Below are 13,268 nucleotides of genomic sequence, written 5' to 3'. Positions count from 1 at the left end.
TTGCTGTGCTCTGTTAGCACTATTTAACATTTAAAAATTCTTGAAGTATAAGGAAGAAAAGCGCATTGTATAACCTCGAAATACTAAATTGTCGCTGCTGCTCTAGGAGGAGCGTCAAACAGCCTAGCCTTCGACATTTCTATTTGAGAAGTACATATACTGTAAGTACCGTAACGGACGGCAGGTTTAACTTGTGGCAAAAAGAACATTCTTTGTACTATCTCTTGTAACACAGATAATAATAATTTTATGAAAATCTGATACACCTACCAGCTACCGAAACAATGCCATAATTACACCCTCTTGGGCTATCTTTCAAATATCCCGCTGGCGTTGACGTCACAAAATAAACGAATGTTTACAATAAAAGGTGGCCTTAGTGTTATTCGGGTTTTGTTGCTAGAAGCTTTTATGGTTTTTATTGCAGCAGAGTAAGGTAAGTGTGTACCCAACAAAACGCACTTAATAGGCAAAGGTCCCGAGTTCGAGTGTCGGTCCGGCACACAGTTTTAATCTGCCAGGAAGTTTCATATCAGCGCACGCTCCGCTGTAGAGTGAAAATTTCATTCTATGCACTTAATAGTTGCCGAGCCAAACGTTGTTCGTCCATAAGTAGCCAAGTAAATAAATACTAGTGTACGTGTTACACTGTTTGTGCTTGCCCTTGTTTACGCAGAGGATATAGTTTATCCTGATTAATGGCATTGCTACTCACATAAGTATTACTGAAATAATTGTTTAAATAATAAAACGCATTCCTGACTCCATCAATATGGTGGGAGTGAACTCCAAGGAGATTGGAATAGGTTACCTACCACACGACTTCCTGTACAGCCTGGAGCTTACGTGTATTTAACACACGAACGGAGATTTGTCAAGATCGTGGAAGTAGCATATTGCATATGACAAGACAGCAGTAAATAAGTGGAGGAACCGTACTTTCATTACAAAATTTTGAAAACAATGCCACTGGAGTGTGAAAATATAGAGCGAAATCGAAAAAATATATCGTATTGTTGTGTTGAAATAAACAATTACATATTCATTAGAGAAGGGTATTTGATATATTAGCATATTCTAAACACAGTCTAGTACTAAATTACTAAAAAACAAAAATTAATTTTATTTCTCGAAGAAATGCTAGTACTGCGATAAACATGAGCAACTGATATGAGCACGGTACAAGTGTGTTCTGCAGAAATTGTTTTATTAAATATAGAAAGTAAACAAAGGCAACGCCACAAGCACAGCTGCCGACACAACCTTCGTTTGTTTTGCCAACTCTCAAGCAAATTACCACCTTTCAACTTAATCCAGGCCTCGGGCTACACTGGATGTGTTCGTTATCGCAACCAAATCAACTGATTTCAGCCAAAGGCCGGTTGTATCATACCCAGTTTTGGCGATTTATCGATAAATTATCTTTCTTTTTTACTTTATTCAAGTCGATGCTGCCACCCACTGAGAACACGCAGAAACGTAAACAAGTGTTGCGTAGTAAGCACAGGGTGTGAAGTGTATGCTAGAATGGGGTATAGCGGGTTAAGTTTATTTATAACCTAGATGCTACGTAAAGACTGCGTAGGTGAAAACAATGAAATTCAGAAATTTTTTTGTTAAGTACAATACATAATATGCGCAGTGAACATTATTCATTTTTTCCCTTTTCCATGCGATATTACAGTGTCATGACAGCTCGATCAGTGGATGGAGGGAAATTTTTTTTTTCTTTTTGTAAAGCTTTGTTACAGTGAACCATTACAGCACGATTCTTCGGACGATGAGAAACCATTTGGTCGCAAGGACACATTGGAACGCGAGATGGCCAGCTGGAAACTTGAAACTGAGCTTCAGAGTTACGCAAGCGATGGCCACGGGCCAGGCTAGCCCCCCACCACTGTTCTCAGGCTGTTCCCCACCCATCGGCGCGGTCCAAATTTGGCGCGCCGCAGGTAAGGTTACAGCGCTTTCCACGATATTGTGCGAGACGGCCAAGCGACCCATATAAATAGGCCGACCAAGTGGGCGTGGTCCTTCATTGAGACGTTCACGCAAGGCACATTTTTCCAAACAGATTGCGCTAGTTTATTTTTGTAGAACTGTTAAGAACTGTTAGTTGCGGTGACGAATTTTTTTTATGCATGCCTAGAATAGATCCAAAATCAATCATCATTAATACCAGCTCAGCAATCAAAGGCAAATTTTTTCGCCATCTCTTTTTTATGTTGCCGTATGTCGACATCCCGTATCTGCTCTTGGGTTCATTGATCTACCGTGTTTTTTCTAAATCGTATTCAGTTTACAATTGTTTCGATCACTTCTCGTTTCCATAACTAAAATATTAGCATAATTCACTATTAATTGCTGGTCATAAGATTTTCTCCGAGAAGCTGAGTGGAATTCCAGCCATAATTTCTAAATCTCGCAGAGAATTCATTTAGCCTGTAGTTAGAACTAATTTTTAATCACTCGTAATACAATTTGTATTGAACACTGTCTAAAACTTTGTGTAATTTTCCATTCATGGCGAACCTCATTTTCCTATTTTCGTTTGAGATTCAAATGGTTCAAATGGCTCTGAGCACTATGGGACTCAACTGCCGAGGTCATTAGTCCCCTAGAACTTAGAACTAGTTAAACCTAACTAACCTAAGGACATCACAAACATCCATGCCCGAGGCAGGATCCGAACCTGCGACCGTAGCGGTCTTGCGGTTCCAGACTGCAGCGCCTTTAACCGCACGGCCACTTCGGCCGGCTTCGTTTGAGACAAATGGGTAGAAACTGCGTTGTCGTAAGAAATTGTGGTATAAAACTCACAAGGCATTGTCAACGTGGTTACCGTCATAAATGTTTAAGAAACGTCTTGACTAAGAGCGCTATTGTCAAAGGTATTCGACATCAGCAGGTATCCTATTGTTCTTTCATCGCTCACTAACAGTGTGGTAAATTTACCTTTAACAAGTGCTGAAATGCTTCAAGTGGATAGCTACATTGCTTTGATGATTAAATAACATGTGAAAATTTCAAGACACTCTGTGGCTTGGAGAGCGTTTTCAACTGCATGTCGTTATACTGATTGGTCGTAAGTTCAGAGAATGTACCTCCAACACACAATAAATCACGGTTTTAGAACCAAGATTGAGGCTGAAGGTTCCATTAAATTTCAGTTATGAACCACAGATTACGCAACTGGAACCAGCTGGAGGACGGTCACAGGTATTAAAAATTCTCTCAAATTCATTAAGTTGCAGCAGCATTTATTTTTAAAGTATACGACACCGCGTGTCGTCCACGGTTGTGTTGGGACAGTGTCCGGTTTCGATGCCCCGTTAGTGCTAAAATTTTTGTGGCTCTAGAAATATTTTGTTGTCTTTTGGGATTTTAGGGCGAAGTAAATTCTTCATAACTGTGCTTCTCAGATTGGAAGAAGGCTCTCTTGTATAGGAGATGTGTTAGTGAAGCTCTAACTTCGATTTGACGGGTGATTTAGTTTTGTTGACGCTGTCTCCTATGAACACGTGCAGGTAGCGTAAATCTTTACGAGGTAAGGGGATCTGTATCTGTCGGAGAACATCATGTTTATATTTAACAACCATAAAGACGAGCAAAAGGAAATTCTTCTCGCTGAGAGGGAAGTATGCACACTTCACGTAAAACCCGAAGAATACTTCAGGGTTGACAAACTTAACGCAGTAGTCGACGGCAGTGTTATGTCATTTATAGGGTTGAAGCATGGAACACACAGTGATTGATTACTCGACTGTTTCGAATGAACGCACCTCAGTTATAAAATACTGCACGCTTCAGTCGTTAAGACTAACATGCAGTATTCCTAGGATTCTGGCGCAGTCTAGCAACGTGATCCCTCTTAGCTGGCACTCACCTTCTTTATAACTGCAAACTGCACAAATAACAGCGAGGTGGCCGTAGTGGTTGGCCCGCTAAATCTGCATTTTTGAGCATTCACAACCGGTTGTATTCCTTTTTGCCTGCTTCATTTACTGCATTTTTATATTTTCTCCTTTCATCAATAAAATTCAATATTTCTTCTGTTACCCAAGGATTTCTACTAGCCCTCGTCCTTTTACTTGATTCTCTGCTGCCTTCACTACTTCGTCCCTCAGAGCTACCCATTCTTCTTCTACTGTACTTCTTTATCCCATTCCTGTCAATTGTTCTCTTATGCTCTCCCTGAAACTCTGTACAACCTCTGGTTCTTTCAGTTTATCCAGGTCCCATCTCCTTAAATTCCCACCTTTTTGCAGTTTCTTCAGTTTCAATCTGCAGTTGATAACCAATAGATTGTGGTCAGAATCCATATCTGCCCCAGGAAATGTCTTACAATTTAAAACCTGCTTCCTAAATCTCTGTCTTACCATTATATAATCTATCTGATACCTTTTAGTATCTCCAGGATTCTTCCAGGTATACAACCTTCTTTTATGATTCTTGAACCAAGTGTTAGCTATGATTAAGTTATGCTCTGTGCAAAATTCTATCAGACGGCTTCCTCTTTCATTTCTTACCCTCAATCCATATTCACCTACTATGTTTCCTCCTCTCCCTTTTCCTACACTCGCATTCCAGTCACCCATAACTATTAAATTTTCGTCTCCCTTCACTGTCTGAATAATTTCTTTTATCTCATCATACATTTTATCAATTTCTTCATCATCTGCAGAGCTAGTTGGCATATAAACTTGTACTACTGTAGTAGGCGTGAGCTACGTGTCTATCTTGGCCACAATAATGCGTTCACTATGCTGTTTCTAGTTGCTTACCCGCACGCCTATTTTTTATTCATTAATAAACCTACTCCTGCATTACCTCTATTTGATTTTGTATTTATAACCCTGTATTCACCTGACTAAAAGTCTTGTTCCTCCTGCCACCGAACTTCACTAATTCCCACTATATCTAACTTTAACCTATCCATTTCCCTTTTTAAATTTTCTAACCTACCTGTTCGATTAAGGGATCTGACATTCCACGCTCCGATCCGTAGAACGCCAGTTAAAAGTTGGTGGTAATAATATATGCTCTACATCCTCGGCCAAGATCGGATTTCAGAATGTAGTGAGCAGCCCCTTCCTAAAGCGCGTCGCCTATCTGCAAGTGTGTCCCACTTCAAACGTTCTATGAGATTTGTAACGCTCTAGCGATGGCTAAATGCACCAGTCACGAATCTTGCCGCTCTTCTTTGGACCTTCTCAATCTCTTGAACCAGACCCAACTGGTAAGGGTCCCACACAGACGAACAGTGCTCCAAGACTGGACGAACTAACGCATTGTAAGCTATTTCCTTTGTTGAAGGACTGCATCGCTTCAGGATTCTACCAATAAACCGCAATCTATAGTTCGCCTTACCGTTACTTTCATTTGAGACATTTCGAATAGCCACACCCTGATGTTACCGCTTCCAAAGACTGATCATTTATTTTGTACTCGTACATTAATGGGGATGTTCGCCTTGTTATACGCAGTAGGTTACACTTACTAATATTCAGAGATAACCACCAGCCATTAGGCTACACCACGCATTTATTTTCTACAGATCCTCATTGATTTGTTCACAATTTTCGTGTGATAGTGCTTTCCTGTAGACTACAGAATCATCGGCAAACACAACCGCTTCCGACGACTTATGATTTAGGTTTTTAGTAGTTGCCCAAAATAGATTAAGGTGACCGGGCGTTAAATCCTAATTTTCTTTCCCGTTTTCGATCATAGACAATTGCCAGACCATGTCATCGCGTCGCATTAGTTATTTAAAAAACAGATTTATTTAAGACGTCGTTTACGTTTCCTATTGGCCGTGGAGGTATTTAGTGTAAAGGCCGAAATAAGTTAATCTAAAGAGCACTTGGCAGTTTTCCGCCGCACACCGTCATCTCCAAATATTTCATTTTTAAAAATTATGGCAACTGGTAGTTTTTTCCCCAGCGGTGGTACTAGTATCTCAGTATTACCTATTTCATGTAGAATATTCCGTAAGTTCCTGTTTTTATTACCTATTTCATATAGAACATTCCTTAGGTTCCTGTTGAAACACACAACACAAATGTAAACACTATTTTATGGGAAACTCTTCATTTATTGCTACAAAACACCAACTGCCGTGTATGGCGACAGAAATGTTTCACACATACAGCACAACATTAAAAAGCTTTCTTGACATGTTGCAGTAAATATGACCACCTCTCCTTCTGTCACCCCCCCCCCCCCCACCGCCCCCCTCCTTAGCTATTCGTCCGAGAGGGCGTCTTATAGCCATCACAACCGTCATTCTATGAACTCATCTGTATTCTGTCACGTTTCGACAAATCTCGTCATAATTTTCAGGTTATAAGACGTTACAGGTTAGAGAGACGTTAATGTACCCTTTTAATATGGCGTGTTGCAGAATACACTGATCTTTTTATGCTTCCACACTTCAAATAGGGCACACGATGCGTAGTGGCATGACGTTGATTTGGAAACTTAAATGACGTTTGCGTCGTTCCTTGCGAGGTGGCGCGGAGTAAACTTCGAAAGCAGTTATTTCATGTTCGTGACTCTGCCTTTTGAATTGTTTATTTGCATCTTTTCAGCTTTCCTCGTCTAAATGAAACGTTACACTACATCTCCGTTAAAATTAAAAGCTGAATCATCTGTTAAAAAAATTTTACTTTATAAAACGATACCCATCTGTTGAGACCGTTAGGAATTCTGTAACTTGTATGGCTCTGAAATTAGTAAAATATTGATTTTAGATCGCTCAAGGACAATCTTACAGTGTTAACAATTTAATCTTAAGGTTCTACGATGGTAAAAAATGAATTTCAACATGAAATAAGTGAATACTGTTATTAAAGTAAATTTTCAGGCATCCATATCTTTTCTTTCCAAACTAACGATCCACGCAAATGCTTTTATATTAATTTCCCGTGTTTTGACTGCAATTTACGGCCAAAATATTATGTGTTTTATGACTCTTTATGACACTAACGATTGAGACGACCTTCGGATCTGACTTCCGGGCACTGATTAAGTCCAGTTATGTGCACGTAATAAAATGAAGTTAAAAAAATAAGTGAGAGAAGTGTGCCTTATTCGGGTATCATTAGTTTTTTGCAGATTTTTTTATAACCTTCTTCCCTTAGATTTCACCTCAATGGATTCGATTGATGAAAATTCACAAACAACACCATCTGTAAAGCAAAGCGCTAAGGGTGTCCAACTTTCAATCATTTCACTCCCGTCTTTTTCAGTCTCTCGCACCATGTACAGAATACTGTATATTTAACGGACGGAGTCACTGTAGAACATTCTGACATTAAAAGTTGGTTTTCACATTGATTGCAAAAACCCGCTAAATTTCCACCTGGCTGCATTTATAAATGCGTTAATGGTGGTATGTCTTACATTCAGTAAATAGAAATATATTGCAAGTACAAGGTGGGCAAAGTAAACCTGACACATAATGTATTTCGTGCTCTGTACGATAGGCAACCCATTTTACATCATCCGCCCCTTGTGCAGATGAAGTAACTTGGGTTGCCTATTTTAAGGTATGGTAAGGTAACGTTCCAAATTCTGGCCCTAGACGGGCCATTCGAAACCGACCGACCGTTGTGTCATCCGATGCCAATGGCGTCATTGAATCCGACATGGAGGGGAATGTCGTCACCACATCGATCTCCCGGTTGCTGTCGGGCTTCTTGACGCTGTAACCGCTGCTAATCGGTCGAGCAGCTCCTCAGATGGCATCATGAGGCTGAATGCATCCTGTACCAGTCCTCCCACGAAAGAAAAATCTCTGACCATACCGGAAATCGAACCATGGTCCCCTGCATGGCTGTCAACCACGTTGCCTATTCAGTTACGAAAGCGGACCCTGTCATAAGGTGCATGAAATATTTTCTGGACCAGTCTATTTTGGGCACCCTATAAATTAGAGGATGAAAGTTCCAAGTAGGAACTCTGACATACGAATTATACACCTGGGTGTTTTGATACTATTGAATGTGATGTGCAACCAGGTACTAAAACTGGTTGTAGCAAGAGCTAAAAGAAGAGCTTCCTTTGCAGGAAAATTTTGGAAAACACATCACACCGACAAAGATTCTCGTGCTATCTGTTAGAAGGAGGAAGGAAGGTTACAGCTTGATGTGCAGTCGACGGCGAGGTCATTAGAGACGGGGCATTAGCTCGATTATGGTAGGGACAGGAGAAAAGAAGGAGTGGATGAGGGTGGAAATTGCGGGTGCGGAAAGCGTCTGGCTGCAATGACAAGGAAAGCACGGGAACACAAGTTTACCCCGACCGGACCATGCTGAGGACCTAGTTGCTCCCACATATGGGTTCAGTGCGTGCCCAACGACGAGGAGGGGTGGGCAATTGCCCCCTTTTTCCCTCGAACAAAAAAAAAAAAAAAATGCGCTAGAGAAAGTTTCGTCCTGCTACACCACATGGATAGACTATGAATCAATATCTGTTTGAAGAACGCCAAACTTGTGATAGATTCCGAAGAACAGCAAATGGACATGGCGCCATTTGTCAAGAAATTTCAAAATTATTTCGCCGTTCGCAGCTATTATCCTTCTGACTGAAAAGGAGTTCTGAAAGGATACAGTAACATTATACTTCCAATTCGCAATTTTTTCCTCGTGTTACCAGCGATTGCACAAAACCTACTAAAAGATGGAAATGGAAAGTATTCACGTGTACGTGATAGTTCGGTGCCTGACGGCAAAATAATATATTGAAATCTCATGCAAACTCCACCTCCCGTTTAAGTACGTTGTAGGTAGAGGGTGGGTAAAGTAAACCTGGCCCAGAAAATATTTCATTTACTTTAAGGTAGGCAATCCAACTTACCTCTTCAGCTCCCACGGTGGATGATGTAATTTGGATGTACTCAAGGTATATGAAATATTTTCCGGACCATGCGTACTATGTATCCCGCTCCCCACTGCTGAGATCCTGGGTACGCCCTTAATTCGTTGTCTTAACTTCTTTGCTGTTTCACTCGCTTAGTATTTAATGATCTGATCGAATAAGCTGAGGAACGTGATGGATATATTGCAAAAATGTTCAGGAACCCGAAATGGGAATCTCTGGAATGAAAACGACGCTCACTTCGCGAAGCCTCGTTGTGTAAATTTAGAAAACAGGTTTACGGTGGCATATCGTCATTTTCGGATGCTGCTGCGTACTCGGGCTGAAGAGGACCGAGCGATGCTAGGGGCCTGGAAGCAACGAATAAAGATACAGGGTGCTTTCCGCTATTCATTACATAGATGGTTGTTGATATATTTGTAGACGCTAGTAAGAACTTACACGAGGACCTGATTTTGCAATCATTATTGTGTACATTGTGACGTTTTTTCTTCGCGAGCCAAGTCTCGCAGAGTGCTGTAGCCAAGGCTTTGACTCATATTCGCTTACAGCTGTTGTTCACTAGGCACGATGTTTTTTACGTGATAAATTCTGCGAGCTATATTTATCCCGAGTTGCACCACTAGATAATCACGACCGACTCTTCCCTTGCCAAGTACTGGACTTCTTCACTTTTTCTTTGAGATAATTGCCGCTCTCTTGTCACAAACGACGTAACACCTCTGGTAAAATAGTTTCATCATCTCATGATTACGACTACGTGAAAGGATGTCACGCCATAACCGATTTCCACTCTTGTTTAAACTTACCGAAATTCATCTCTGATGATTTTGGAGTGATACCCTCTTCAAATGCAAATTTGAAAGTCGTTTTATCCTGGATTCAAGGAGCAAGAGGACTAGCCAGTAATAGGCAGCTGAGACATTCAATTATTCCTCAAGTCGCGTTTCCCGATGAGTATTTCGTACCAGGAAGAGTCATCTTTAATTGCAATATATTATAATGATTAATGAATTGTAATATAAACTTTTTGAGTACGAATATCAGCAGGTCACAGCGATCTCTTTTAACTATGCGGAATAAGACAAAAATATTCAGTTTAATACATAAACTGGCAGCAGAAACAATGAGATGTAATGTCTTTGTTTTTCCACGACTTGGTAGATAACCACAACCGAAATCGTAAATAGGACACTGTTTCTTATTGCCTGACGTTTCTGTACTTTCTCTTGCTTTCTCGCGTAGGTGTTATTATTGTACACCTATGATGCAACGCACATTTCATTCCCAGAATTTCCCTCCGACTCATAAATATTTTACATTTAGAAGTTGCTTACGAAAGTGTTTAAAAAAGTGTGTTTGTAGTTATATTCGGCGTGGCATTGTCATTTTACCGCAACGTACTCAATACATCATACATTACCACCTCCTACCGAGCCCTCTAAGTGCCCTGTATTCTGTACGTCGTGTATTACCGGCTGACTAGCTGTTACAGAGTTTCAGCAATGCTCCCGGTGTAAGGCTTTCGGTTATGTGATACGAATGCTGGAGGTTAGGCAACACTGCGCTACAGAAGCAGCGTGTCCTAGGGAACTCTCCGTGAAAATTCTACGTTGTAAAAAGAAATTTACATTTCCATTCGTAACAACAATCCACTTTGCTGTAGCAGTGCAGCAAGTCTTCAAAGATAAATATTGCCACTGTCCCGTCAGCGTTAGAAGTAACTTCCACGTAGTATGTTCCCATTGAATAACAAATTACTGATGGAGGCGTTCACAAGATTCTTCACAAGTCGAAACGAATCCAGTAGTTACTATTATTGGCTGCCCTGCACTTGTTAAGGTGTTGCTAAGTCTTTATTAAAAGAAAAGTGAAAGTTATTACAGGTTATCGGTAGACTCTTACTGAAAATAAGTATAATGTTGAATCTGCGGTCTACCTCTGCCGCAAATTAGTCATAATCGAAGTTAGTCAAAATTGAGGACAGTGGAGATGGAAAGTTAGTTGGTAATGGGTAGAGATGGGTAAAGATATCTGCAACGGCTTAGAGAAGGAGTTGAATAGGTATTCATGTGAACTGATATAAGGAAACCATGGCAAGCCTGGATAATGATGGTCAGAGGGGAATTTGGACTCCGCTCCCCTGAAAGCTTGTGTTGTCTAAACACTGCACTACCTTTATCGGTTAATGTTATTCCCTTCGTGAAGTGTCCAGTGTTTTGCGAACATAAGAGCGATGTCTTCAGATAGCTAGGGTATGCCATCGTGAAGTCTAGTAGAGCAAAGAAACAGGTGAGACATGTTGAACGTTTTCCTCAGACGGCACATTTGCTCTATACTGAATAAAATTTTGGAAGGAAGGCAGTAGCACAAATGGAAGTGTGTGTGAGAGAGAAACGGGTATTCTAGAGGGAAAGGAAGTGTAATAGACGAAAAATATTGCAACCAATAAATGCCAAATCGAACCGATCTTGCCCTGTAGATTCGTAGCAGTAAGTGTTGACTATGGAACAGGCAATTTTGATGTGTGATTGTTCGGATGGACTTCATCCGAACACTGCCGCCCTGCAAACAGACCCGGTTCGCAAGGTGCACGAAGAAACGACCGTGGAGAACGCTTTAGATCACTGTATGAGGTGGCTATTTCTTTCTGTGATGCTGTGAAGGGAGAGGAGACTACACGACTTCTCTACGGATAAATCTGACAGCGAGAAACAAAAACGAGAGGAAGATCTGTTTATGGAAAGACCATAGGCTGCACACTGCGTAGACACTACGTTAGAAACTCTGCTGAATATTTCCCTTACAAAGTTTATTTTTCCCTTTCGTTCTCTTGTCGAGATTGCTAGCGGTGTATTATTCTGTTTCACTTTATGACTTCAGACTTCCATCCAGAGTCAGACTTCCATCCAGAGTCAGCTGTGTAACAATTCTGCATTTGTGCTGTCTTACGCGAAGGCTCAAGTAAGTAGAGAACCTAACACGTAGAAATAGCTAGAGGGCTCTCTCTTTGAAGCACATACCAACCGGCGTGTGTGTCTACCGTTTCCTATTACTCAAAAATAACTTAAGTGACGTTCGCTGCACCAGTAATTCTGGACTACGTATTCAGCTATTCTGAAAATGACAAGATTTCATCGAACTATACAGAATTATCCCGTACATCTTCTGGAAAATGCACTGAGAAAATTTAAGTATTCCGTACGTTTTTTGTTAACATCAGTCTGACTGTAAATGAAGAACGTTATTCAAGGGTGACGACATCTAAAAAGCAGGAGCTGTGTGCATGGAATAATTGCGGAAGTTAGGCCAACCCCATGGTTGGCAAGAAAGAGAGTTGGTGGCGCTTTTTTTGCGACATTTGGGTAGAGTGTCAGGGAGAGGGGAAAAGAGGGGCGAGGGGGGGGGGGGGGAAGTTCGAGCGCTATCCAGTTCTAGGCGGCCAATGGGAGGAGCGGACGAAACGAGCAGACTATTCGTGGAACACAGACTGATAACAGCTGTGACGTTGCTGCGTATATAGAGTCACTCGTCTCCCTACACCGCTACTCCTCCCCCGCAGCCCACAAGCGAGACACACAAAAAACATCCATGTCCTCCACACACCCCACAGTGCAGTGTCTAAAAAAACCGGCAATATTAAAAAATGATTTCGCCGTCACCACTTTTGCCGCTCGTCGAATTAGAGGTGCTGATTTCCATTCTCATCCAAAAAATAAAAGGAACAGACGAGACACTGGTGTGCCGCGGACGCTGCGTAGCCGAGGGCGGTCGGAGCACCAGGGCTGTCCTCGCGGTCGGTGTCGGATTCACGAGAAAGCGGCAACTCCTGCGAAGGGCGGCGGCGTCGCGGCGGCCGGAGTCTGCAGTCGGCTACGGCTAGCGCGCCGCGGCTGGTGGCTGGTTAGTAGGGCGCCGGGGCGCACGTACCTGTTCGGCTTTCGTTGGTAGGCGAGGCCGGAAACTAGCGAGGGGGCTGCTTTCCAGTCACTGGACTACCGCGCGTATTCGAATGGAGGCGGCGGGCGCGCGGCCGGCCTAGTCTTTCCCCGGTTGCACACGGCACCACGGCGGCGGCGGTGGCGGTGGGGCTCGCCCCCGGCCGCCAGGAATAGACGACTCGGCCGCCGCCGCCGCCGCCGCCGCCGCCGCCGCCTCCGCGCGGACCACGCCGGGACGCCGCCGCCGACGCCTTCGCTGCCGCCGGTATTTTGGAGGGCGAGAGCGACGGCGCTGCAGGTGCGGCCGCTGCACCGGCACGCCCAAATGCAGCTCATTTGTCGGCCGCCACGCTTATAGAACATATTCTCATCTCTGACACTCTCCGCCTTTGTGACTCAGGAACTTCGACTGTGCAGCGGAATGGCCCTGTGACAAATCCCTCT

The 13,268-nt window shown here is 42.5% G+C and overlaps 1 protein-coding gene across 4 annotated transcripts in view; it reads right to left on the bottom strand.

Moving 5' to 3' along the window:
• LOC126412867 (muscle LIM protein Mlp84B-like) overlaps positions 1 to 12,972 on the bottom strand; it is a 58,867-nt gene extending 45,895 nt beyond the window's left edge. For all 4 annotated transcript variants that reach the window (XM_050082742.1, XM_050082739.1, XM_050082740.1 and 1 more), the window contains exon 1: positions 12,814 to 12,972. The gene's annotated coding sequence lies outside the window, so the exon portion shown is untranslated. The remainder of the gene's footprint in view (positions 1 to 12,813) is intronic.
• Positions 12,973 to 13,268: the final 296 nt, after the last annotated feature.

The sequence above is a fragment of the Schistocerca serialis genome, chromosome 7 (genome assembly GCF_023864345.2).
Source record: "Schistocerca serialis cubense isolate TAMUIC-IGC-003099 chromosome 7, iqSchSeri2.2, whole genome shotgun sequence".
Classification (NCBI taxonomy): Eukaryota; Metazoa; Arthropoda; class Insecta; order Orthoptera; family Acrididae; genus Schistocerca; species Schistocerca serialis.
The sequence above is the reverse complement of the archived record's forward strand: the minus strand, read 5'-3'. Positions and strand labels throughout refer to the sequence as shown.